Source organism: Mastigoproctus giganteus, chromosome 10, assembly GCF_048544385.1.
Source record: "Mastigoproctus giganteus isolate SK-2022 chromosome 10, ASM4854438v1, whole genome shotgun sequence".
NCBI classification, from domain to species: Eukaryota; Metazoa; Arthropoda; class Arachnida; order Uropygi; family Thelyphonidae; genus Mastigoproctus; species Mastigoproctus giganteus.
Genome location: NC_143584.1, coordinates 213,561,577 through 213,586,326, shown reverse-complemented (window position 1 = coordinate 213,586,326; position 24,750 = coordinate 213,561,577). Strand labels below are relative to the sequence as shown.

Sequence of the window (24,750 nt, the reverse complement as noted above, 5' to 3'; positions counted from 1 at the left end):
CAAGTTATTTCAACACTACTAATTTCACTGCCAAACAGATTGCTTATTTTAAGAGTTTGGAGTGATTTAGTTAAAATTTGTGTCTAACAAACTGACAGATTTGGTGCAGGTTATTCTGCATGTAGCAGTGCAATAAACTGATGTATCCTTTTTGCTGCATATATAAAAGCAATTCTGGCACATCTTTCAATTTTAATAATATTGTTATTGTGTATTGGAAACTGTCATAACATATTGTCATTGGTAGCAAAATCTGAAAAATAGGAAAACAATACCTATATACAGGTATATAGGAACTATATATTTTTTTTAATTATAATTTTAGAATTAAAAAAAAATTGAAAGTAATTTGTAAGACTTAATTATGCATATGAAGATTTAACTGTTAAAACTTTGAGTAGTGGTGTTTGCAATAATACAAGGATGGATGCTATTGCAAACAGAACAGAGGCTCGCCAACCACATTAAGAATAAATGAGCTTAATTTTTTGGTGAGGACCTATATTTTTAAATTTGTTCGTGGCACACCTAAATTCATCTTTGTTTTCTTTCAGATTCTAGCTTCTAGTTTTTAAATATTAATACTAATCATCATCATCAGCCATTTTCAATCCACTGCAGGATGAAGGCCTCTCAAGCAACTTTCCTGTTCCTTCTGTTCTAATACTAATAATCACTACATTATTTCTTTGTATGACATAAAAATAATATAGTTATATAATATAGTTATAATGTAGTTATGCAATTTTACACTAGCATGGCATGAACCATAAGAGTGCTGCAATGTATTTTCTTTTGCTAAAAAAACAAATCCTACAACTCATTAAGTGGAACAGTTGGCGAGGATCTTTTAAATTTGAAGAAATATTTAATTTTAAATATTTCTTCATAACAGTATAATGGATTGTTACTTGTCACTCAATTAGGGGTTTTGGTTCACATCTTGTTATATAGAGTAGAGGAATTTTTGAAAGCCTCTTTAATGATGACTGTAATTAGCCGAGAATGGGTGGAATAGGATTTTCAGCCTACATGGTATGTAGATCAACCCATGAACATATGCTTGTACAGATATAATACACATAGAAAGAAAAAAAAAAAAAATTATTGCTATTACTGGAAAGCAGAACATGATCGAGTAGCCAATGTGTTATGCAAATTCTCCAAAAAAAAAACCAGCTTTTGAATGCAAAAAAAAAAAAATTTTGAATCAAAAAAATTTATATGTTATAGTTATTATGCAAATATTCTTTTTATTTTTCGCAATTTCCTTTATATTACATGAATATAAAGATTCTTACTGTAGTTTTACTTTAATGAGCAGCCTAAGACTTAATGGACTCCAATGGTCACATAAATTATTATATTTACATTCCATTGTATTAAGTTTCCTTTAGTAATAATTCCCTTTTGTGAAAGGACACTTAAAGGTTGAGGACAAGCTAGATGTCTTCTCTGTTTAACTAAAGAGAAAAAAAAAAAGAAAAGTGGAATGATTAAATATTTGTATTTTTTCCCCCCAGCTCGATTAAATTACAACTTTGAATTGCTTATAAATTCGTCTAAAGCATATGATTTTGTACATAAAATTCTTATTTATGGATAGTCTATGTAACACTTTTTTCTTTTATAATATCATGTTTTATATGTAAATATTTACTTGAAATTAACAAATATACAAAAAAGATAACTGAAATCATAAATTTTATTTCACAGAAGAGGGCATATTTCTTGCTACTAATTATTAGTTTATTCTTTTCAGTATAATATTTAACAGATTTCCCAAGAAAGAACTAATGCTTCATAAAGAACTGATTGAATAGAAAGTAAGGAAATTTTTTTTTTTTTAATTTCTTAAATTTATCTTCATTTTGTTTTTATTTTTCTGTTTAATTTGCATATATAATATTTTTTAAAAATAAGATTTGTGGACCATAATATATTTCAGAATTAAACAGATTTCATTATATTGATTCTTCACAAAGTGTATTCAGAGGTCTCTTTTGGAAATTTTAAATTATTAAATAGGCATGACTACTGAATTTTACAATGGTAGATGTAACTAACTCATCCAGATTACTATAAATAGTACAATATTGCTTCATTGGAACTTTACTAGAAAGGAAAAGACTAACATTTAAATTATATATTAAAGGCAGCACAATTTACTTTTTCCTATATTTAAGAGGATTAATCATCAAAATTTCATGAAGGAAGTGCTTTTTTGGGTGAGGGAGGGGGGAATAGAGGTGTGTGTGTGTGTGTGTGTGTGTGTGTGTGTGTGTGTGTGTGTGTGTGTGTGTGTGTGTGTGTGTGTGTGTTTTTTTTTTTTTCAGTTGCAAGTTTATCAGTTACATATACATGTAAAACATGAAATTTTACTATAAATAAATTCTGAAGGAATATTCTATAATGTGGATCCACATTACAGGATAACACTTTATATGCTATCATTTATAATATTGCATAAATTGGACAGTGCATAAAATTGGGATGGAAGCATTTGGAAAGTTTAATGTAGTCTTCAAGACAAACTTGCCACTCTGTCTCAAACAAAGTTTTTTTTTTTTTTTTTTTTTTTTTTTTTTATTTATTATTAATGTATCCTCTCTGTCCTAACATATAGTTGTGAAACATGGGCATCGAATATCAAAGCATTACAAAGACTGAGGGTCACACAAAGAAGTATGGAGTGCCAAATTTTAAACATAACCAAAAGAGACTGAAAAACGTGTGCATGGATTCGCCAACAAACCAAGGTATATGACATCATTGAAAGAACAAAGTGCTTAAAATGGAGGTGCCTCCGTAGCCAGGTGGGAAGGAGCCGCAGTGCATAGCACACGCTTCTTGATTAGACCGGGGTTCGAGCCCGTCACCACCAAATACGGAGGATGCGGAAAGGTCAGGGAATGACCACCGCATATCCCGGAGCAATATGGCCTTAGTTGCTAATGCTCCTAAAAACCAAATAAACAAACAGCTTAAAATGGGAATGGGCAGGTCATATATCAAGAAATACTGATTATAGATGGTCCAAACGAATTTTGGAATGGATACCGCTCGACTCTAAATCCCCCCCCCCAAAAGACTAACAATGAGGTGGATCAATGAAATTGTGAAATTTGCTGGTGTACAGTGGCAACAGAGCGTATAAGACTACAGTTTCCGGAAATGTGTTGACAAAGCCTTCATCCTGCAATGGATAGGCAATGGCTGAAGATGATGTAATATTGGTATATTTTAACTGTGATGGTCTGAAAGTTACTGTTTACCGGTTAATATTTTACTTTTCCAAACTATCAATAGATTTTTGGAAAGTAAAATATTAAATTATTATGTGTGAAAACCAGGTTTTATTATGCAGTTATAAAGTTATTAGTAATCTTTGACTAATGATTTAGTAGAGAACATTATCAAAGAACAAGAATATTCTCAAAATATTCTTGAGTTGTCTATTGGTAATTAACTGTAGATTTGTATATAAAGCATGAATGTTAATTGTTTCTAACAGTGGGATTACCGGTGCAAATCTTAAGATTTGCCCTCCTTGATTACTTACAAATGTGTGAAATCATATTGCATTTTGGTTTGGAATAATTTTGACTCTTTTCAGTAGATAATTCTGAAATTTATAATACAGAAACTGTGACAAGAATTATCATAGAAAACATTGTAAGCTATTGCTAAGTGAACAGAATGCATTTTCAGGTGGATTGATGAAATTTTCTGGTACAGCGGCAACAGAAAGCACAAGATATGCAGGTGGAAAATGGCAAAAAAAAAAAAAAAGTCAGTCATAGGCATGAACCTTATGTTTCCAGAAAGTGTTAAACAGTGAGGCTGTTTTCTTTTTTTAAACAGCCACATGTTACAACCATTTATTTTATTCACAGCCAGGATGTGATATTTCTGGAAGGGGGAGTAATTCTGAATAGCTGCCTCTTCTGAGGCAGCTATTCAGAATAACCTCCTCCCCCAGCTAACTGTATCTTATGAACTTGCATCATTAAATTCCTTAATTTTTGCATCTCTTATAACCTTGCATACAGGTAGCTGTCTTAGTTGTTGTTTCTTTCATTTGTGGTTTACTTGCTCTTAACCTGTGAGCAGTCATGAAAAGGATTGTTCTTCCGATGAGCATGTAAGATCACTTCAACCCCACGCATGTACATTTGAAAAAATCAGCAAAAAATAGTTAAAAATTGTTTACATTTTTTGGTGCTACCTTTATTTTCAGTCTTCTCTGAACATAATTGTGAAAAATCGATTTCTTATAATTAAAAATTATAAGAAAAATTATTAATTAAAAATATATATTTTTAATTAGTTTTGAAATTAAAATTGCCCTGGATTTGTTGCTGAGTAAAATTCAAATTTATACCTGAATGTTTTCATTATTTAATCACCTTTGTAATTACATCCAACAGTGAAATCAAACAGATACAACTTAATTTGCTTACTTGGATTTAATAAACTTGCTGATTTTGTAATTCATTAATTGAATAGCTGCATGGTGGAGTTGTGACAAAACAAGGAGATTATATTAGCATTAGTTGAGGCATATGATGCAAGAAAGCGAGCTCATAGAGCATCAGCCCAAAAAAAAAAAAAAAACTCCTCCCATTTCACCTATTTGGTCACTCCAAATATTTGTCTAGTTCAGCCATAAATTTATTTAAGCTATCATATGCCAAAGAGTGAAGAACATGTGACCATTAAATAATATTAGATAGTTTTGGTATTAATTAAAACTTAGGAAAGAGGTAGTTAAGCTCATTTCTGGCAGTGTTAAAGTTTAAATTGCATAGGAATCAGGTACTGTACTACAATGAAACTATCAGTTAAAGATAAGCCTATTAAAAGTCTTATACTTTTTACAGATATACATTATAAAGTAATTTATTTTTTTAACTTTTAGTTATTTTGTCATTAAAAAAATTAGGTTTGATGTTATTATGAAAAAAGAAATTAGGATATGTGGAAAATTGCATTTCTTATGCAGATTGATTGAACTCATTAATTATATAATTCTTCCTCAGTTTCTGTTAGCATTATTTTTGGATGACAAATGAAAAGAGTTTCACAGGTACTGATGTGCAGTAGTGGTATTAAGCTCTATATTTTTTGATGCAGATACAGAAAAAGTCTGCTTCTTTGCAGCATTTGGCCATTCCAATACTGATACTAAATGAAGTTTGGTTTTCTGTTTCAATCTATTTAATAGCGATCTAGTACAAATTGGATACAAGTTTAATAGTAATCAGTCTACACGTAGTATTGAGTGAAATAAGTTTGTTGTATCTTGTGGAGGCACTACATCATGAGTTGCCTTGGTATGGTACTATGCATCTTAATTAACAAAAATAATAAAAAGTATGACTTTGATGGAGAAATATATTGCTGTTTATTTAAAATGTATGCTGTTCCCCACACCCAGGTTTCAGTTCTTTTTTGGAAACTTCATGAGGAAGTAGGCATCATAAGTGAATGACTAATATTAGTATTAGTAGTTGGTAGATGATGCAAAGATTAAAAAAAAAAAAAAACCTACCCACATTACTCATTTAAATGAGCTTTTAAAACAGATTTTAACATTAGGATATTTAGGGTAAAGGCCTTATGCTATGAGAAAGCTATAAAGTATAATTGTACAAGGATAAAGCCTCAGTTTGTATGTTCCCATAGCAAACTGTGTTTGCCACTAAGTGCATTGATCTCATATTGTAATTTGCCTTGGTTTTGCACTATGCACCTCAAATCAAAAGCATAAAATTATATGTTGAATTATATTTTATGGCTCTATTGGAACATGAGGCCTTATGCTTAAATTCTTTTGAGTTAATAGTAATTCCTGAGTTATGAAAAAAATTCTACCTATTCAAAATATTAAACACATTTAACTCCATTCTTGCCCCTCTATCAGGCCCAAGTTATTCACAACCAAGAATTTTTATTGTGAAGGAACTGATTCAGTTCTTTAGCCACATTTTCTTTTATATATCCATCAAAATAAGGTTAGCTCCTCCTAATATTTTTCTAATTCAAATATAACGGCCAAGATGTGTTGGAAGATATCTCCATCTGAAAGGAAAGTTATCTGATAAATAACTAGTTATCAGATAACAAAAAAAAAAAAAAATCAAGAAATTATACTTACGTATAATTTGCCAATAAGCTAAAATATATCTGTGATCCTAAAAATGCTGTTTCAACTTCACAGAATGAAATTTTTGCCTAGTTTATTTATAATTGAAGTATTTTGTTAATAATCCTCGTGTTAGAGAGTTTATTTTAAGGAAGTTGTTAATGATCTGGAGGCATAGCTGTGCAGTTCAAGACTGTCTGATTATAAGTTTTCTTTAAAGTTTGAAGCTGCTGCATTATTTCAGTTATATTTTTATGAAGTAGGGTTACTATAAATAGCATCAGATAATTGTAATCCTTATTTCCTCGAACTGAGATCATATCGATCCATTTAGAACATGAAAGTAGTAAGTACTGCAGCCACAAAGTCTAAAAAAAAAGTTAAAACAATTTGGCATTTTTCCAGACATGTGAATAATGTTTCTTATTGTTGAGATCTTTATTGCTTGACAAAGGCATAATATAAACTTGCTGTCCACTTCAAGTACAGAACAAGTCCTGTGAATGTGCCTTTATAAAACTAGTTAGTGTTCGTATAAAGAGTTAAGTGATGCATTTTGAAAGGAAGTTTAATAAAAGCATTACATTAAAAGTAAGTCAATGACCATTTTTTTTCAACCTGTAAATGTTCTGACTTCACAAATTAAGTTGTTACTTAATCATTTACACAGGAAAACTGGAATATAATTTTTAATTTGCAAGTGAAGGCTGCCATTTATTTATATGCTTTTCTAATTGAAGTGAGATTTTTAAATGCTTATTTGTGATATGTCATTAGGAAGCCTTCCTTCTCAGGCCTTCCAATTAAATATTTGTATTTTTTTGATTTTACTTGATGTATATTTATATGAAATTAGAAGAGCACTATGATTAGAAAAATTTTCCTTTTTAATTTGTAGATTGGGTCAATTGAAATGCAGATTGTCTATCAAGTTCTTTCTATTTTATGGGAATAATAGTAACTTTATTTTTCTGGGGCATTGTTAATTATGAATCCATGTTTATATATTTAACTGCCAGTTAAACTGCATGTCCCCCCTTTTAAAATCTTCTACCAGTAATGCAAAAAATTGGGGTAGTTGATAGTATACCATGTAGAGACTGCAATTCGGACTATATTGGTAAAATTATCCGGAAGACTGCTTGAAAGACCATGTTACATTCATCAAGAATGCTGATTTTGATCATCAGCAGTAGCTCTGCACTGTTAGCAGGAGAGACATGACCTCTGGCCAAATGATGTTCAAATTATTAATAGTGCAGATGTTAAGATCCATCACTAGTTGGAATCTATAATCTAAGACTTTTGAAAAAATAAAATATTAAACCATATAAAATATACAAATTCTTTCCACACTGTATGTTGGACTCAGCAAGGTGAGATTCTGTCCTTATGTACCAAGTTGCCTAATATTCAAAATAAGAATAAAATAAGTAAACTAAAATACAAATTTGAATAAGAAAAACAAAGCAACACTTGGCTTCAGCAGTGTAGACATGACCTCCCATCTGAGGAGACTCACACCCACCGAAGAGAAAGTACTACCGTTAAATAGAAAATAGGTATTGGCAACTCACAAGCACTACCTCTTCTAAGGAACATCAGCAGGTTGTAACCCAAAAAATTTATAATTTTCAGTTGTGTTCATTATTTTCTGTCTGATTTGGATCACATAGTAACATCCATTGATATTTTGCTGGGTAGCAGTCAGTGACTGAAATACAATCCTTTTGGAGTTCATAAGTGCTGATATCCCTTTGAAGTAGCAGAGTTTATGAGCTCCCAGTTTGGGTTTTTTGTTTAAAAGTGAACACATTCTTGTGTGGGTGTGTTTCTGTGAGTCATGTGTTTGTCCTGCTGAGGGTGTGTTGCTTTATCTTTTCTTTTCTTATTTATATTTTCATTTTAGTTTATTTATTTTATTTTTAGTTTGACTATAGATGGTTGGTACCTAGGAGCAGAATTGCACTGTGCTAACCGACAAGAAACTATTTTGTACCGTAGCAGTTGCTTGCTGGTGATCAGACCTAGTTAAATATGTCAAGATCCTTTCCTTTACCCATTGCTAGTGGGCAGTAGTGGTATCATTGCATCATCTCCATTGAGTTCTGTTTCATACATTACACACCACACAATTTCATTCATTGGAATGAATACACTCCAGTGTGCAAGTCTTCATCAGACTTAGTAAGTGGCTGGGGAGTGCCTCATATTCAACTTTTAGGTGTGTTACAGGTTGGATGGACTTGATACAAGCAATTAAATATATTCAGGTAGTTTAATAGACCATTTAACAGAGTTGTTTTTAATCCATTCCATCTAATTAACCACAGTGTGCATGATGCAATAGATAGGTTGTTCCATGCACACTAGAACCTTGTGGGTGAAGATGGAAATGAAGTATACAAGAAGCTACTGTAGGAATGGAAAGATGATCTGTTAATTATTATGTGATTGCGAAGGTGATAAATTATGTTTAATAAATACACAAACCAAAAAAGTAGCAAGAGCATTGATAAGGTTGATCTAGCTCATAAAATGATTTACCAGAGTACAGTAAAATGATATACCAGAGTACACCTCCACTTCACAGATCTCCCCCACGCCCAATTCCAGTGTGTTACAGATCTCATTGATTTGTCAAGGGTAGCACAGATAATCTCAGTTGTTCTTGTCATTGGGTTTTAGGTATGTATGACTCAGACTATATTGCACCATTGGGTATTATGTCTGTACAAGTGCATGTTGATTTGCAAGTTGTGCAGGCTGAAAAATCTGGAATAAATCATGGAGGGGATCTCCCTTCTCCCTCTGCCTGAGATTGGTTAGCTACAGTCCTGATTGAAGAAGCCTTTAGAAATTCCTTCAGTCTACAAGGAGCTCAAATCCAAACCTCTTGAAATCAGTAACAAGTGGCAACCTCTGTATTGTTGTGGAGGATGAAACTTAAGGTATGCCCCATAAAATAGCTCCATGGTGTGATTTTGATTGATATCTCGGTTTGGAAAAATGGTGTTTTGTCTGGTATGAGTCATTAATACTTATTATTTATTTTTATTTAATACATTGCCCTATAAATATTAGAGAATGCAGTCCATAGAGAGAGTTGGCCCTTTAGATGGCAGCAATCCTTCTTGGCATTGATATCACAGCCTTTGATGTAGGATTCCAAAACAAATGATAGCACATCTCTTGATTTAGTATTCTTAATACCACATGTTTACAATTAGATTTGAATCTAGAAATACTGGGATTCATTGAAGTACGGCATATATTGTTCCATGAGTGAACAACCTTTGAAAATTTATGTATTTTTTTCCTGCTCAACTGAAAAAGGATAAAGTTTGCTGTATCAGTGTTGAATAAAAAAACTACCATATTTTTTGAAACATAAGACCTGCTTTTTTTATGTTGAAAATATTGCCTAAAATTCTCTTGCAGCTAAAGCTATGCTAGGTGCATGCAGTGGGATATCTTTATCTGTGGCTAGAGACGGTATGGTCAAAACATCTAGATGACTTTTAACAAAGCTAGCTATTGTATGATAGTTTCAAATCACACATAATTTCAAATTGAGGAAGGATGGTTGCAGAATAGATGTGTGGAAGTTTGCCTTTAGCCAGCAGATGGTTGGTTGCTAGAACAAACATCCATCTGTTGTTGTGGAAGTTGGTAGCTTAAATAAATTCAAGGAAGAACTAGACAAACTATTGGAGGGAATGAATTAGTGTCTATAGGTTAAATGGGAGGTTTTTTTTTTGCTGATGCTGTATAAGCTTACTTTCTTGCATCATTTGGCACTGCTAATGCTAACATATTTGAAGTACTTTCCAATTCATCCCCCATAAAATCCTTGTCCAGCATGATAATATCAGTGGAATTCATCCTGGCACATTGTTACTGGCTGGATATGTCAACACTGCTGGAAGGATCTAGTCTGTAACAATATTTAGGTACATCTGAGTTTACAGAGCTAACAAGAATAAGAGCACATACTACAAAAACATTTCTCATATCAGAAAACTGCCACTGCAGGCCTGAATAGACAGTGTAATGAATGGATTCATAGGATTCATTAGATTACATTAAATTTTTTGCTGCTCCAGCAGCCACCATTCCCAACACCATAGCAAACAGATATTTGTTCTGCAAGCCTTGCAGAGGCTTTTGTTTCTAAAGGCCCACTGCTGCCTAAATCAATTTCCTTTTGCTCCTGTGCTGCTGATTGACACAGATCAGAGATGGACTGACACTAAATTTATGTGGTATTTTTGTAGCAGGCCTTATTCAGAATTTTTTATTTTTAATTACTAACTTTTTGTCCCTATAATTCATATTACATTAGTACCCAGAAATACAACTGTGATTACTTTTGCTTGTAATATGTGTAATATAATAAAACCCTGTATATTTGTTAAAATAAACTGATATTTATCAGTTATTATATCTGATATTTTCCAGTGATATAATCTGCCATTATGTATGTTGTAATTATATCCTTCAATCTCTGTCAGAGCTCTTTACCTGCTTGACATCACTAAAATGATATTTACGATAAAGCATCAATTATTTATTTATTTCATAAATAAATCAAAATGAAATTACAAAGTTTTCCTCACTTTGGAATTTGGCATTTCTTCTTGCTTTAGAAAAATATATAATGTATAAATATATAAATAACAACACTTCAAAAATGTTTATAAGTCATTACAACTAATATTCATAAATATACAATATTCGAACTTTTACAAGTTGTTATACCCTAGAGCCAATCATCATTTCTACTAGAGTGAGTCTCAAGTTATTTTCCTTGGGGAAAATGATTCCAATGATTTCATGATGGCCCAAGGTAAACTTCATGAGATTTAAACTCCTGTTGCTTTCCTTAGATTTTGTTTGCATATCCTCCTCCACCCTTTGCTTTCACATGCACCATTAAAAGTTATCTTCCTCATTCGTTTTATCATTTTCAGAGCTTTACATACCGCAACCAGGCTTCTCCCCCCTCCCAAAGTGGCTTGTTGCCAAGTTTTGTGGACTCCACTTCCAAAGTCATCCCTTATAGGAACAGTGATTAGTGTTTCTTGCCAATCTAGTTGTTCTTTGAACCCTCTGTATTTCTTTATTTATTTTTATTTTTTTGGATGTCATAATTGATTATTGTAATAATTGATTATGCTCGTCATTGCTTAGTGTTAACTTTGTGCAGTGGTCTCCAAATTTTTTTTGATCATGCACCCTTATTTTACTAGCATGCACCTTGGAATAAAAAAAATTAAATTATATGTTTATTATTATTATTTTTTATTTATAAATCATTTACATGAAAGGCATTATATCTAAAATCACATATAATTTTAAAAGATCACAAATAAAAAAAGTACAAAACAATTAAATTGAAGTTCAAGCACAAAATGATATGAAATCATTAATGTCACAAGTGTACCAAATATAATGTAATACTATTTGTTTTATTTATAAATAATTTACATGGTACGCATTATATCTAGAATCACATATAATTTGAAAAGATCACAATCTTATTAGACGCAAAAATACAAAACGAAATTAAAGTACAAAGTGGTATAAATCAAATCAACAGCATTTTTTAGTGAGAACAATGTGCTTGAATATTTTTCGTTATTGCTGTGTATCTTGGTTTCATATTTTGGGACACAGCTACCCAGAGATCTGGTTCCAAGTTAAATTTATTTTCAAACCTGGTTTTAATAATAGGCATTGCAGAGAAAGTCACCTCACATAGGTACATTGATTCAACTGGAAGGACTGCATCGCTCACTCTGCTTACCAAATCACCCCATGAATCATCCCGCGTACCCCACTTTGGAGACCACTGGCTTACTGGATGCATCTTTGCGTTTTCTTCCGATAGCATCTCACGTCTGACGAAGCACTTCCGTATAATTCGAAATGGACAATGCTTTTGTGGTTTACACTTGTGTATATATACACGGTGTTTCAAAAGTGATGGCCAGTAATTTAAAGGTGAACCGTACAGACTACAATATGCAAAAAAGTCTAGTAAACATGGGTCCTTAAATGAATCATTTTCGAGATATTGCACATTTCTAGTTGGGATCCATCACTGACAAGGTGAACTGTACAGAGTTGGGATCCACCACTGACTTGTTTGTTTAGGTTAGGTTAGGTTAGGTTATGTTCATTCTCTCTGTTTCCCCTCTCTCAATGCTCTGAGATGTAGCGGGCATACTAGTACTTGTCAAAGGATAGTCAACATGGAAAGAAGTTACAGCAACGAAGAGTATGCGGACACGCACATGTATGGTAAAGCTAACGGCAGTGCACTCAAGACTGCACGTTTGTACCAAGCAACATTTCCCCGTCGAAGGTAGCCCAACAGGCGCACATTCATCAGGGTATATCAAACCCTTAGAGAACATGAGCGCTTCACATATGGAGTACGAGCAGGTAGGCCCAGAAGCGTAACACCTGATGTTGAGGAAAGGGTGTTAGAAAGAACATCCTGTAACGTGTAACATCTTTAAAATCCTGTGGTGTTAAAATTAAAAATGTATTATCTTATGTTTAATAAAACCACCCTTAGCAAAGGATTCAGTTTTTTTGCTAAACTGGTGCTCCCATAGTCAGTGGCGGATCTTAACAGAAAATGTGCATTATCTCGAAAACTGTTCATTTGTGGCTCGATGTTCACTGGGACTTTTTTTGCTTATTTTAGTTTGTACTTTTCACCTTTAAATTATTGACCATCATTTTTGAAACACCGTGTATAAGTATAAAAAAAATTGTTTCTATCGATTTGGAATGTCTTGTTCCGCGGTGAAGTCTGCGTTTTCAGTTTGACGCTTACCGCGTAGTTTGTGGATCGTACCCAAAGATATCACTTGTGACAATTTCGTCTAAAAATCCATGCTTCTGGAGGAGGGGAACAGTGGGGGGTTCCGCTAATTTGAATAAGGACCATGATTTTCAGCCATTTTAAACCTTTCAGAACTTGCATTCTATTTTCCATGAAGCGTCTCGAACATGACGTGACATTTCGCGTTCTCCAGTCTCCTGGAGATATATTTTGGTAAATAGTACTCCTTAACCACACGCCATTCGCACTTTGATAATTCACAGAAAAATATTCGTTGACGAAACTTTGCCTTTTGCGAGGTGTGATCGCCAAGAATTGTTCTTTCACGATAGTATATAATTTCACGTTAGCTCTTTTTTCCGATAACCTTCACCATTCGCGTGTATGTCGATTGCGCAGTGTAATGCGCATGGAAATTACGTGGAAGAATATATGGCGTCGTTTATTTTATGAATAATTAAATTTTCTTGTATTGTAAATTACATTGTTTTATTTGACACTTTAATACATATAATTAATGTTCAATATATTATTTATTTATTAAATTTTAATACTGTATTTACGTATACTGGATAATATTTCCCGTAACAGTTCAATGTGCAGTGAAAATTTATGCAAATATAAAACTGTTGAGATGTATTAAAAAAAAAAAAAAAACCAAGACGTCAGTAAAGTCGCGCTTTCAAGGTAACCAGTTGAAAAGACAAAAAACTGAATTGATTGCCTTGAAACGATTCCTGTAATAGAAGGTAGAAAACGAAAAAAAAAAAGTTTCGTTTTTAGGCACATTCACATGTGCATAAAGTGCCTATTCTCTTTACCGTGTCCGCCCGCCCAGAAACCTGGCTTCCAATTGAACGATTTTCATGAAAATTTATATTTGGCTCTTTTAGAAAGATTTGTCCCCTCACACACTGCATCTAATTCACGCATTGTGTAGCAGCACAGATTTCGCAATTAATTTCTAAGAGGCAATGAAAAAGCCTCCGTTCTTTATAGTTTCTCTTCAAAGAGCAGTCCATCAGTTTGATAATTAGCATTATTACAGTAGCAAAGTGAATCCTTCGGAGCAAATATGAAGAAAGCTGTCATTTTAGTTTGCAAAATATAGATATAGTTGCACCTTTCTGCAGTAAATTCCATTCCTTCAACCTACATCACAAAAGCTATTCCTATGACTTAGGTAGATTTAAATCACGTTCAAGATCATTTAATTCATTTTAAGTTATAAGATGAGGTCTGTTTAGCTTGTGCATCGTATCGTATTCCAGTTCAGAGCTCGTATGGGTTCTTTCCATTGGGTAAATGACCGAGTTTCTAGGAGAACAGGTGCTTCGTCAACGTGACTAACTGGTCCAATGGCTTGCGGAATATTCAGATACCCGATGCATTTTCCCCCCTGTCTTTCCGTTTGAGTTATGCAAAAATAGCAGTTGTTGACATGATTGGTTGGCCCCTGCACACTATGAGAACAGCGAATGGTAGTGGTCCCTTGTTTCCTTTTTTTAAACAGCCTGTGAGACTAGATACACAATACATTGTGCTTCTTGTTAATGACTTAATGCACTGACATGGCATTTTAAAAAGTACGCTCATCTACACTTTATAACAAAAACTACAAAAAAGAATATATTTATTAATATGTAACAACTTTAACTCACGCTCTTTTAACGCGGACTGATTGACCTGTCTGGGAGGTTTGCTTTTTATATCCGTCTGACATGCAGGGAGTAGAATAGTCTAGAAAGCGCCCACTGCAACAAGATAAAGAAAACTCCCGATTACAGAACTTCTCAATCAGCAGTTTAGCTACAGTAATATAGGAAATAGACCAAAATATAGGAAAACGAAATATGAATTATCTTGCGAATGGGCTGCACATTCAATATCAGCGCTAAAAAAATACGCCGTCCACCATATTTTTATTGAAAAATTCATTATTCTTCAGTGTCGTTACTATCTGTTAATTATATTAATCACACCATAAACCTGAAATTATTTAATTATATTTTATTATTAATCCAGGAAGAAATAAGTAAAGTACATTATGCACATTTTCTACAAAGTCAAACTATGACCCTTGCGCTCCTCTTCCAATAAAAACTTCCAGAAGGTTTTTTTTTTTTTTTTTGATTAACGGGGGGAACCTTTCCTGGCAAGCTCAAGTGATGCCCAGGGTCAGTCCCCGTCAGTGACCTTTCACACCCTACTTTTCGGTCCACTTCCCTGTTGTGCTTGGACGAAAACTAGAAGACTTTGGTGTTCCATGGGCTCCCTAGGCCTAGTGGCCGGAGGAACAACATACCAACATAACCCAACATTATATGACGCAGACTACACAATAAGCACACTCTCTGAGCTTTCCAGAGTTTGTATAGCGTCAGTATTTACAAAATATGAAATCGGGGAATCCCTGGAGCCACTTGACAAGAAACACTGTACACTATGCACACTATAGAGATCCCATGATGCTTTTTCTTACTTTTTGAGTACTTTGTTGATTGCATTTCGTTTTTAAGCGATTACAATGCAAAAAACTTAACGACTTAAATCTAAAGCAAAGTGCCTAGATGTTCCCATTATACTTTTAATTTCAAACCAAAAATGCTGATAGTAAATAGTATATACTCGTATATTGGTCAGCATCGATTTTATCGCTTTATTCAGAATTATTTATATTTCGCATTTTTATTATAGAGTCGCTGTAGGTGTGTATGTATGTGTGTGTGTGTGCGCGTGCGTGCGTAATCAAACGTAGTATAATCAAATTATACTCCTTTTTATTTATTCTGCTCCCATTAAATTAAATAAAAACTTAACTGGCTTTAAGGTGCCATGTCATAGCAAACATGCCCACCCCCCCGTTTCGGTACAGGGTGTTTCTTAATTATATGATACATTAAGGAGGCCTATTTCTTGATTGAAAATAAGTTCATGAAAGAAACGAGGACATGTCTTTACATCTTTCTTTTCTGTTATATGGTTGTTTCAAGTTTTTTGCATAGCTGTTAGGCAAGATCAGAAACTGAGGATTTTTAGCTTATTTTCCAAAAATGGAAAAATTGGGGATCGTAACGAGTTTCGATCCGACATCTTGACACAGGATAGCCCAGAACTCAAATTATGAGCATGATTCTTTTAAATCTCTTGTGCTTACTTACAATTCAATCCAAATCAGGTTTACAATACATAAAAATGATGAAACGAGATAGACATTGGATCCACAGAAAGCATGTCTCTCTGGATCCTAAAACAATCAGGAATTGTCACACCAAGCTCATGATGACAGGATCAATTGCAAAGTGGAGACGTTTGAACGCAGTTCAAAACAATCGCTGCGGCAGACAGCCAAAGATATTGATAACAATGGGTATACTGTTCGTTCTGCACTGAAACGTCAGCTGAATTTCTGTTCTTGGAAACCACAGCAACTGTTCCCTACTGATTGTTACCCACGAATTCCACAATCTGCATAAATAATGCTAGGATCGTCGAAAGACTGGTCGAATTTGCTGCGAAACATCTTGTGGCATGAGAAAGCAGCCCTTCATGTTGGCGGTTTCGTCAACGCACAACTCGCATTATATTGGACTTCAAATGATCACACAGAAATAGCAGTTCTAGAAGTTGATGACGGTCTGTTTTGGTGTAGCTTCGTTATTACTTAGTTCACGAGGCCATACCTTCTACGAAGTCTCCATGACAGTACGATATAGCTGCTCCCACATATTTCACTCGCTTGGAGAGATGTGGGGTTGAATCTTGTCAGTGACTGAAGTCGATGCTCCGCAGAACCACTAAACAACTTCACTATAGATCGTGTGTGCCGTGCAGTAAAGCGGCGTCTACAGGGATATGTTGCTTGCCCTTGTTGTTCGAAGTTTGAACCAAGGGGTGAGCAACAAGAACAGTATATGATTCATTCATTACAACCAAACGGTTGGCATTAACATAATTCTTTATTATTTTAAATAAAGAATAAAAAAACTTTCTTTTCAAGAGTGCTGAATAGATATTGGCATCGCAGGAACAAGCAAAAGTACTAATTTAAATTCAGAGAGCATTAGTGCTATACAGGTATGCTATTTACAAAAAACAGATAAAGATTTGAAGCGAAATTCCTTAAAATTTTAAGGATTTCAATAACTCCGTTTTTTTCACTAAGCGATCAAACTTTCACAAGACGTTCTGAAGTAGAGGTAACTCAAAATTCATGTAATCCAAAATAATAGTAGTGGAGGTACGTGAGGCAAGAAAGCACGCTTATGTGGCATCAGCCAAAAAAAAAAGACATTTCACACATCCATTCCATTTTAAAAGTTTGTCCAGTTCCTCCTTGAATTTATTTAAGCTATCAACTTCCACAACGACATATGGAAGTTTGTTCCAGCAATCAACTACCCGCTGACTAAAGGAAAAATTTCTGCACATCTATTCTACAACTGTCTTCCCTCAATTTGAATTTATGCCCCCTTAGGTTCGTAATCTAAGCAAGAGGAAGAATACCATCAGAATTGAGCCTGCTCAACCCATTCCAGGCCTTATACACCTCAATCAGATCACCTTGCAGGTGCCTAGTCTCCAGAGCTGCAATTTGCAGAATTTAAGCCCTTCGTTCCCCTCACCAATCTTGTTGCCCTCTCTGTACTCGCTCAGGCAACTCTACACCCTTCCTAAAATGAGAGGCCTCCAAACCTGTACTCAAGGTGTGGCCTGACCATTGCCTTATACAAAGGGATAATAGTCTCCTTTTCCCTACTAGCAAAATTCCTGTATCATTGACAACACCCCAGGACCTGCTCTGGCAGTCTGACTGCACGATTACTGCCAAGTCTTTTTTAATTTGTACCACACAGTTGGTACGTTTCTCTGGGGTTACTTCTACCCATATGCAGTACTTTGCATTTGTCACTGTTAAACTTCATTTGCCATTTCTCAGCCCACCTTCCCAACTTTTCTAGATCCTGTTGCAGTAGCACACTGTCATTACTTTCATTAACAACTCTGCCAACCTTTGTATCATTTGCATACTTGGACAAAACCATATTGCTGACAGAATTGTATACCACCGCGTGCAGAACAGTGGTTATAAGGTTACGCTTATACAAAGTCATCCATACCGGTTTGTTTATGATTAAGCTATCATGACATATCATATTTCCTGTCTGAATGTGTGTTTATAGTCGAGCAATACTTTTGTTTAAAATCGTATGTGAACGTCAAAGCCAAGTTTAGAAAGTCCCAATTCACCAGTACAAAAAAAAAAAAAAAAAATCAAATCTACTTCAAGATGGTTGGCGTCAACAAAAAACGGGGTTACTTGTTGCCCATCTACCCATAGACATTAAACATTACAAAAGATGTCATCGAATATGGTGAAACGAATCCGTGTATGTGTTCAAGAAGACGGTGGTAATTTTCAACGTTCATTGTAATTATTTTGTAATATAGTCACGTGGTTATATAATCTGATAGTAAATATTTAATTATAATTACTAATTTGATTTGAAATGGACACCATTTTGAAATGAGATTATGAATAAAAATAAAAGCTTCTTAAAATGGTCCAAAGGAAAAGAAAATCCTCTTACGAAAACGCCAGGCCCTCCTCCCATCTTTGCTTATAATTTGATTGGCCACCATCGTGAAATAGATGCTGGTGGATCGAAATAAAAAAAAAAAAAAAAAACACACCTTCATTTAAAGAAAGCTTCATTTAATTTTTGGTAGCAATTGTAATCATACACTTCACGTGCCTAATAACATTGTACCAATAAAACTATCTTTATATATAGCAGACGATCGTGTGGTTTAATTAAACTTGGTTAAATGCCGCTGCCGTACCGGTAATAGCGGCAGTGTCACATTCAGAACGTTAAGAAAGCTTAAAATGACTTTGCTTTTTCTTGATGTCTTGAAGAGATAACACACAATATAATGCTTATTATTAGACTAAGTATGCAGCAACGATGAAATAAAGGGTCGAATATTCCGAAATGAAGTCTCATCTCTTACGAAAATAGTTCCGCTAGAACCTCCCCCTCCCCTATGTTTATGACAATTGACTGAGTCATTTAGAATTGCTAGAGGGTGGTATAACCAGGGATAATTTATTCCAATAACAGCTTACAAAAACTGTTCATTCTTGGAATTGCTTGTGAATAAAAAGGAAAATGTTCGGCGTCGTTTATGCGATACTTGTGATAGTTAGCATTGATATTGCCCCACCTAAAAAGGAGTGGACAATGGAAATTAAAAACACTTGTAATCTCTTATCTTAATGGATGGATTAGATTAAATTAATGAATGCATTGGAAAGGATCGGAGTAGATTGGAAGGACAGAAGAATGATCAATAGTTGCATTGGGAACAAAAAGTAATAGGGTATGTCAAGGTGACACTGAAAGTGTAGAGATAGGAAGAGGTGTGAGACAGGGGCGTTGTCTGTCCCAGACTTTATTTAATATATACACTAATGAGCCAAAACATTACGACTATCCCTGTCTTTACGAGTGGACGCATCCCACAGCATCTAGAAGTGACATCGCTGACCTGCTTAGTATATATAGTGACTGCACGGGTAGTGTTCGTCGGTACAAAGCCCGTGCAGTGGGAAAAGGGAAGGACCTGGTGGAGTTTGAACGGGGAATTAATTGCGGGGCTAGGAAGGCGGAGGACATAATCTCAGCAACTGCAGGCACCGGACGTCCTTCAGTCCAGCTGATCTAGGATACCAGAGGACAGCTTCTGGGGTCTCATGAGGCGATGCCACCCCGGGTGCAACTGTTTATTAGGGCGAAATGCAGCTTAACACGCTATTAGGTGTGTGGTCGTAATGTTTTGGCTCATCAGTGTATGTAGAAGAAATGGTTAAAGAGACATTTGGTTAAAGGAACTATGGATGAGGGAGAGTTGTATGGGGTGAAGATGGAGGAAAGTGTGTTAGAATTGCAGATGGTATGGCACGACACTAGAATTGCAGAAATTGGTTAATAGACTAAAGGAAAAGTTGTGATGGGTGTGCGATGAAAATAAATATTGAGAATACAAACGGTTTTGATAGTGGGAAGAGAAAGGTGCGAGTTAAATATTGAAATTCGGGGGGGGGGGGCTTAATGGTGGAAGAAGCAAAGAGCAGCAGAGAAAAAATTAAAAAGCAATGGGTAAAAAAAACTTTTGAATTGCGAAGAATGTTATGTGGGAGATTAGGAATTGGCTTAAGTAAAAGATCGATACCATGTTTGGTATGGATTATGGTACTTTATGGAACATTGAGAATGAAATATATATAGAAGATTGAAAAGTTCAGATATGTGGGTATGGAGATGAACGGAAAGATAAAGCTGGATTGACAAAGTGAGAAATTAGATTTTGAGATGTTTGATTGAAATAATAGGAAGGCAGAGAGAACTTGGATTGGGCATTTCGTTGCTAGATCAGGAACCGATGAAGGATGTAATGGAAAAGTTGAGGGCCCATTGGGAGATTGTGGAAAATATGATAGATAAACTGAAAGGAGATGGGAAATGAAGGAGAGAGTGTAGTTGAGTGTATGTGTGGACCTACCCTTGGTAAAACCTATAATAAAATAATAATAATCTCGTATATCTGTAACATTTGGTTTTTTAAGTAAGACATTGCATGGGTAACATTTCAGGTTGAAAGTATCTAAAGGAAATAGTCGTAGTGGCTGGACCGTGGCCTGCTGAATTCGGTTAGCGATTGTAAAAGAGTTTACCATGATTTTATTGTAAACTCCTCGGACCTACGTGCAATAGTATAAACAAAATATGTTTACTGATTCAGTATTTGTTCCCAATAGACACAAATTTGTAATGCACAAACCATCGGGATGTTTTTGACACATCTATATCAAGGTGGAAGTCACGTATTTGCGATTCACATTTGTAGAATGTTACCGCCAATTCGAAAACTGACCCCAGGGAAGCTTCGAAACTTTGTCAAATATGCTGGAATCTTAAGTTGGTATATCTTTGTAAATAATTTAAACTATTTAATCTTAGAACAAATAATGTGATAATTTTGCTCAATCCGTAATGATTTACTTTTTTTTTTTTTTTTTTTTTAATTTTCTCCCACCCCACATCAGTGATGTCATGTACACAGGTGATTATTAAATATAGGGTTATTTTTAATAAAGAGCGTTCCGTTTGGTAAAATTTTCCATTTCAGCCCTAAATTGATCTTTAGAACACATGCATCTTACTGTATTCGATGCTGTATGAGATTTGTTCCTTTTATTTTTTTTTTCATAATTCCATTGATTTTTTTTCATAAATGCCTCCAAGGTTATTATAGACTTAAATCTTCGACCCTATTTGTGTGAGGAGAATTATTCCAAAGAGTAGTTAAACGAAATCCTGGAGGAATTCTTTTTGTAGGTATTTTGTGTAAAGGCTTGGTATAAGGTTTTTATATTGGCTACGTGTGTTCACCAAGCGTGCGTGCGCTGTCCCTTGCGTGCCTGATGGTGTTTTCTGTTTCGTTTGGTTCAAAAAGTGGTGGTGCCTTTCATCATTCCATGGTGCATTCATCCATAGCTTTTTTAGCCTCGCTTTGTTTACCCTTATAGTATAATTTCCGGATGTCTATTTTAACAACAGAAACAATAGCAGTACTTAGCGATATTTCTTCTACGCTGTTATGTTCAATTTAAACTACATTTTGTCGGCTGTTTATTTGTGCAGCCCTGCAGAAAACTTAGATTGGATATATTTGGCGTACCTGGGTGGTCACACCACCTAGGTACGCCAAAGCTAGACATACTGCCTTCGAAAAAAAAAAAGTAAACCTTCATTCGAAATTATTCGTTCTGTTATTTTATACAACCTAATGTTTATGTATACGTATTTTATGTATAGTATGATTAAAATTTAAGAACCAATTGATATTCGTTAATGTGATTGGCCCAGTTTTCTCACTTATAAACAAATAAGGTGGGGGGGAGGGAGGTTGCTACTTCCAAATCAAATCCGGGGGATAAAAATATATTTTACATTAGCAATTCATACATTTTTCCGATTTTTAAACAAAGGCATATGGGGGAGGGGGAGGTCCATCGCTTACCCTAAAAGGTATATTTCTTGGTTTTTTCTCTCCAGCCCTTTTTTTTTTTTTTTTTTTTCGGTTACCTTTCCTTTCACATTCCTTTGGGGTATTCTTACAATTATTGTTCTCTTATTTTGCAAACATCTGACACCACCACCGTGTATTCTATGCACGTACACAGCATTCATTTTACTTTAATCGATCATTGCACTTTTTTAGATCTTCTTTGCTCGTAGCATAGCAAGGTAGGAACGCCTTGTGGGCACACTGTTTCTGTCGGTCTAGCTGCATGAGTTTCGTTGCTATGGGAGAAGTGATTAGGAAATTATATATAGGTTGATTTGAAAATTGGGTAAGTGAATAGCCAATTTCATAGTAACTGCTTTCATATTTCCTTTCTATAGAGCAGATTTTTGTCACTGGAGGTACCATTGAATTAAAAAAAAAAAGTTGTGAGGAGGAGTTTCGTGGCACGTCTAAAGAATTATTTCCCTTGATCTCAATGGAGTTTGGAGTTTTTTTTCTTTTTAAATCTAGCGACATCCCGGTTGAGAATCGCTGCTATTCAGAAAAGGTGGAGTGTCACAGTAGCGAATCCTTCCTGTTTAAATGAGTTGCGTAATTATGGCTCTGTTGGTTGACTCCTGACCGTCGTTTAAATTGGTACACTTTAGTTTACATTTTAAGCAAATTTCAAAACTAGACTTGACTTGTAAATGTTACTTCCAAATTCATAAGGGTAGCCATTCGCAAATTACGAATGGCTCCTCTGAAATATTTGAATACCTTGTAATACTACTTCCTTAATTCATCGTAATATTTTATCTAACCCCTTCGTCCCTTCTCTCCTTAAATGATGCGCAATAAAAAACAATAGTAATAAAATAAAACAATTCACTACTGAATATACAGTAGTAAATTAGAAAATATATATTTTCCTAACAAAATATTGGGCTATGGCCTGTCCACATGGGATCCGCTTCGCCAGCCATTTCAGTTTTTCCTCCCCTCCATTTACTACTAACAAGACGGACTGTTGTGTAATATTTGAGTAAATTACGGTTGTTCACTTTCTTGAACTTCATGTTGGCTGAATGAAAACCCGGGAATAAATCCCCAAGAAAAAAGTTTGCTCTCACCTGAGATTGCACCTAACTCCCCACACGAATGGAAAATCGCCAAGACGTCTGTCCTATACATGGAATTTGGATATTGAATTCGGATATGTGAAAGAAAGAACGATATATGATATGGAGTGACCATTTTATATCGATATGCTGTGTTTTTCCACTTTCTGCTAGAAATAGGATTATTCAAATTCCATGTATATAGGACGGAAAGCTTGCCTGTCAATTGCGAAAGACAAGGAAGGAATGGAAATGACTCATATTTTCAGAAAAAATATTGCTTTTTGAGACTTAAAAAGGTAAAATAAATCCTGACAGGATACAGTTATCGAGTGTGCGAATTGGAATTCCCTAGCAGTTTTGAAATACTGTACAAAACTTGTTAATGTTTTGGCAGATATGTGTTTTATTTTTTATTGTCATCGGTATAAAATTGGCAGATCAGATGCTGTTATAAACGAGTTTCACTGTTGAAATTAAAAATCCTTTTTTAAACAGATTTCTTTAGTGTAAAAGTGTTCTTTTATATAATTTTCAGAACATCTATTGAATTTCTGTTTAAAGTCTTAACACTTTCTTGTATTGCCCAAACATCCAAAATATATTTCATGTACACAAATAACTAAATTTTACGAAAAAAAAAAAAAAAGGCCGAATTTCTATTGGTCTGGTTTTAATGAAATTTCGCATAGCTCGAACAAGTTTTTAAATGATATAAAATTTCGTGACAATCCGTCCAACATAGAGTGACGTTGTTACAAGCAGATGGACGGATATGGTTGAAGATAATAGTGGCAAGAATACAATGTTTGAATTCCTTTCAGTATTGCAGGAAGGATGACAAAAAATTGATCACACATGTGTAAAATGTTAAGGCCATACCTGATAGCCTCATAGTTCCTGGTGCCTCTGTACATTAGAAACACATACCTCTAGTTTGCGTGTAATCGCCCTACACAAAAAAATTGAATTTTACATTTATAAAATTAATCCCAAACAGATCTGACATGCTCCTTTAGTATTATTTCTGTCTGAAGCCTCGAGCCCTAGTTATTTTGGGTGCCAAAATTTACTTTTATTACATTTTACTTTCTGATCGGGAAAAAATTATTTGTACTACAAAAAAAAAAAAAAAAAAGTAACGTTGTGCATTAGATTTCAAATTGTAATAATTCGATTTATAACAAAAAAAATAATAATAAATAAAGTAACGACTTTTACGCGCTAATTGAGAACGTTTCGTTTTTGCGCATCCGCCGTATTGCCCATTCATTCCTCTAAACAAACAATATCGAGTGCTTCATCTACAATATCGTATAGGCAGGAGAGTCCCTATTGAATGTGACGCCCCTTTAAAATTTTCTTCATATGTGTATGTAAATTTTCTGGATCCAAAAAAGTGCCTCGAGGCAGCGCAGTCTATTCCATGGCATGTGCTTGATGGATGTGACCCAATCCTCGCAGTTGACCTAATCACAAGATGGATAAATACAGTCACCCTCTATGCATCAGCCAAAACTGTACACATTTCTCGAAGAACTAGAGCT

At 34.5% G+C, this 24,750-nt stretch overlaps 1 protein-coding gene across 1 annotated transcript in view; it reads left to right on the top strand.

Moving 5' to 3' along the window:
* Window positions 1-24,750, top strand: part of trc (Serine/threonine-protein kinase tricornered) — a 188,593-nt gene that overhangs the window by 26,256 nt on the left and 137,587 nt on the right. The window contains exon 2 of the mRNA XM_090383881.1: window positions 1,763-1,826. The gene's annotated coding sequence lies outside the window, so the exon portion shown is untranslated. The remainder of the gene's footprint in view (window positions 1-1,762; window positions 1,827-24,750) is intronic.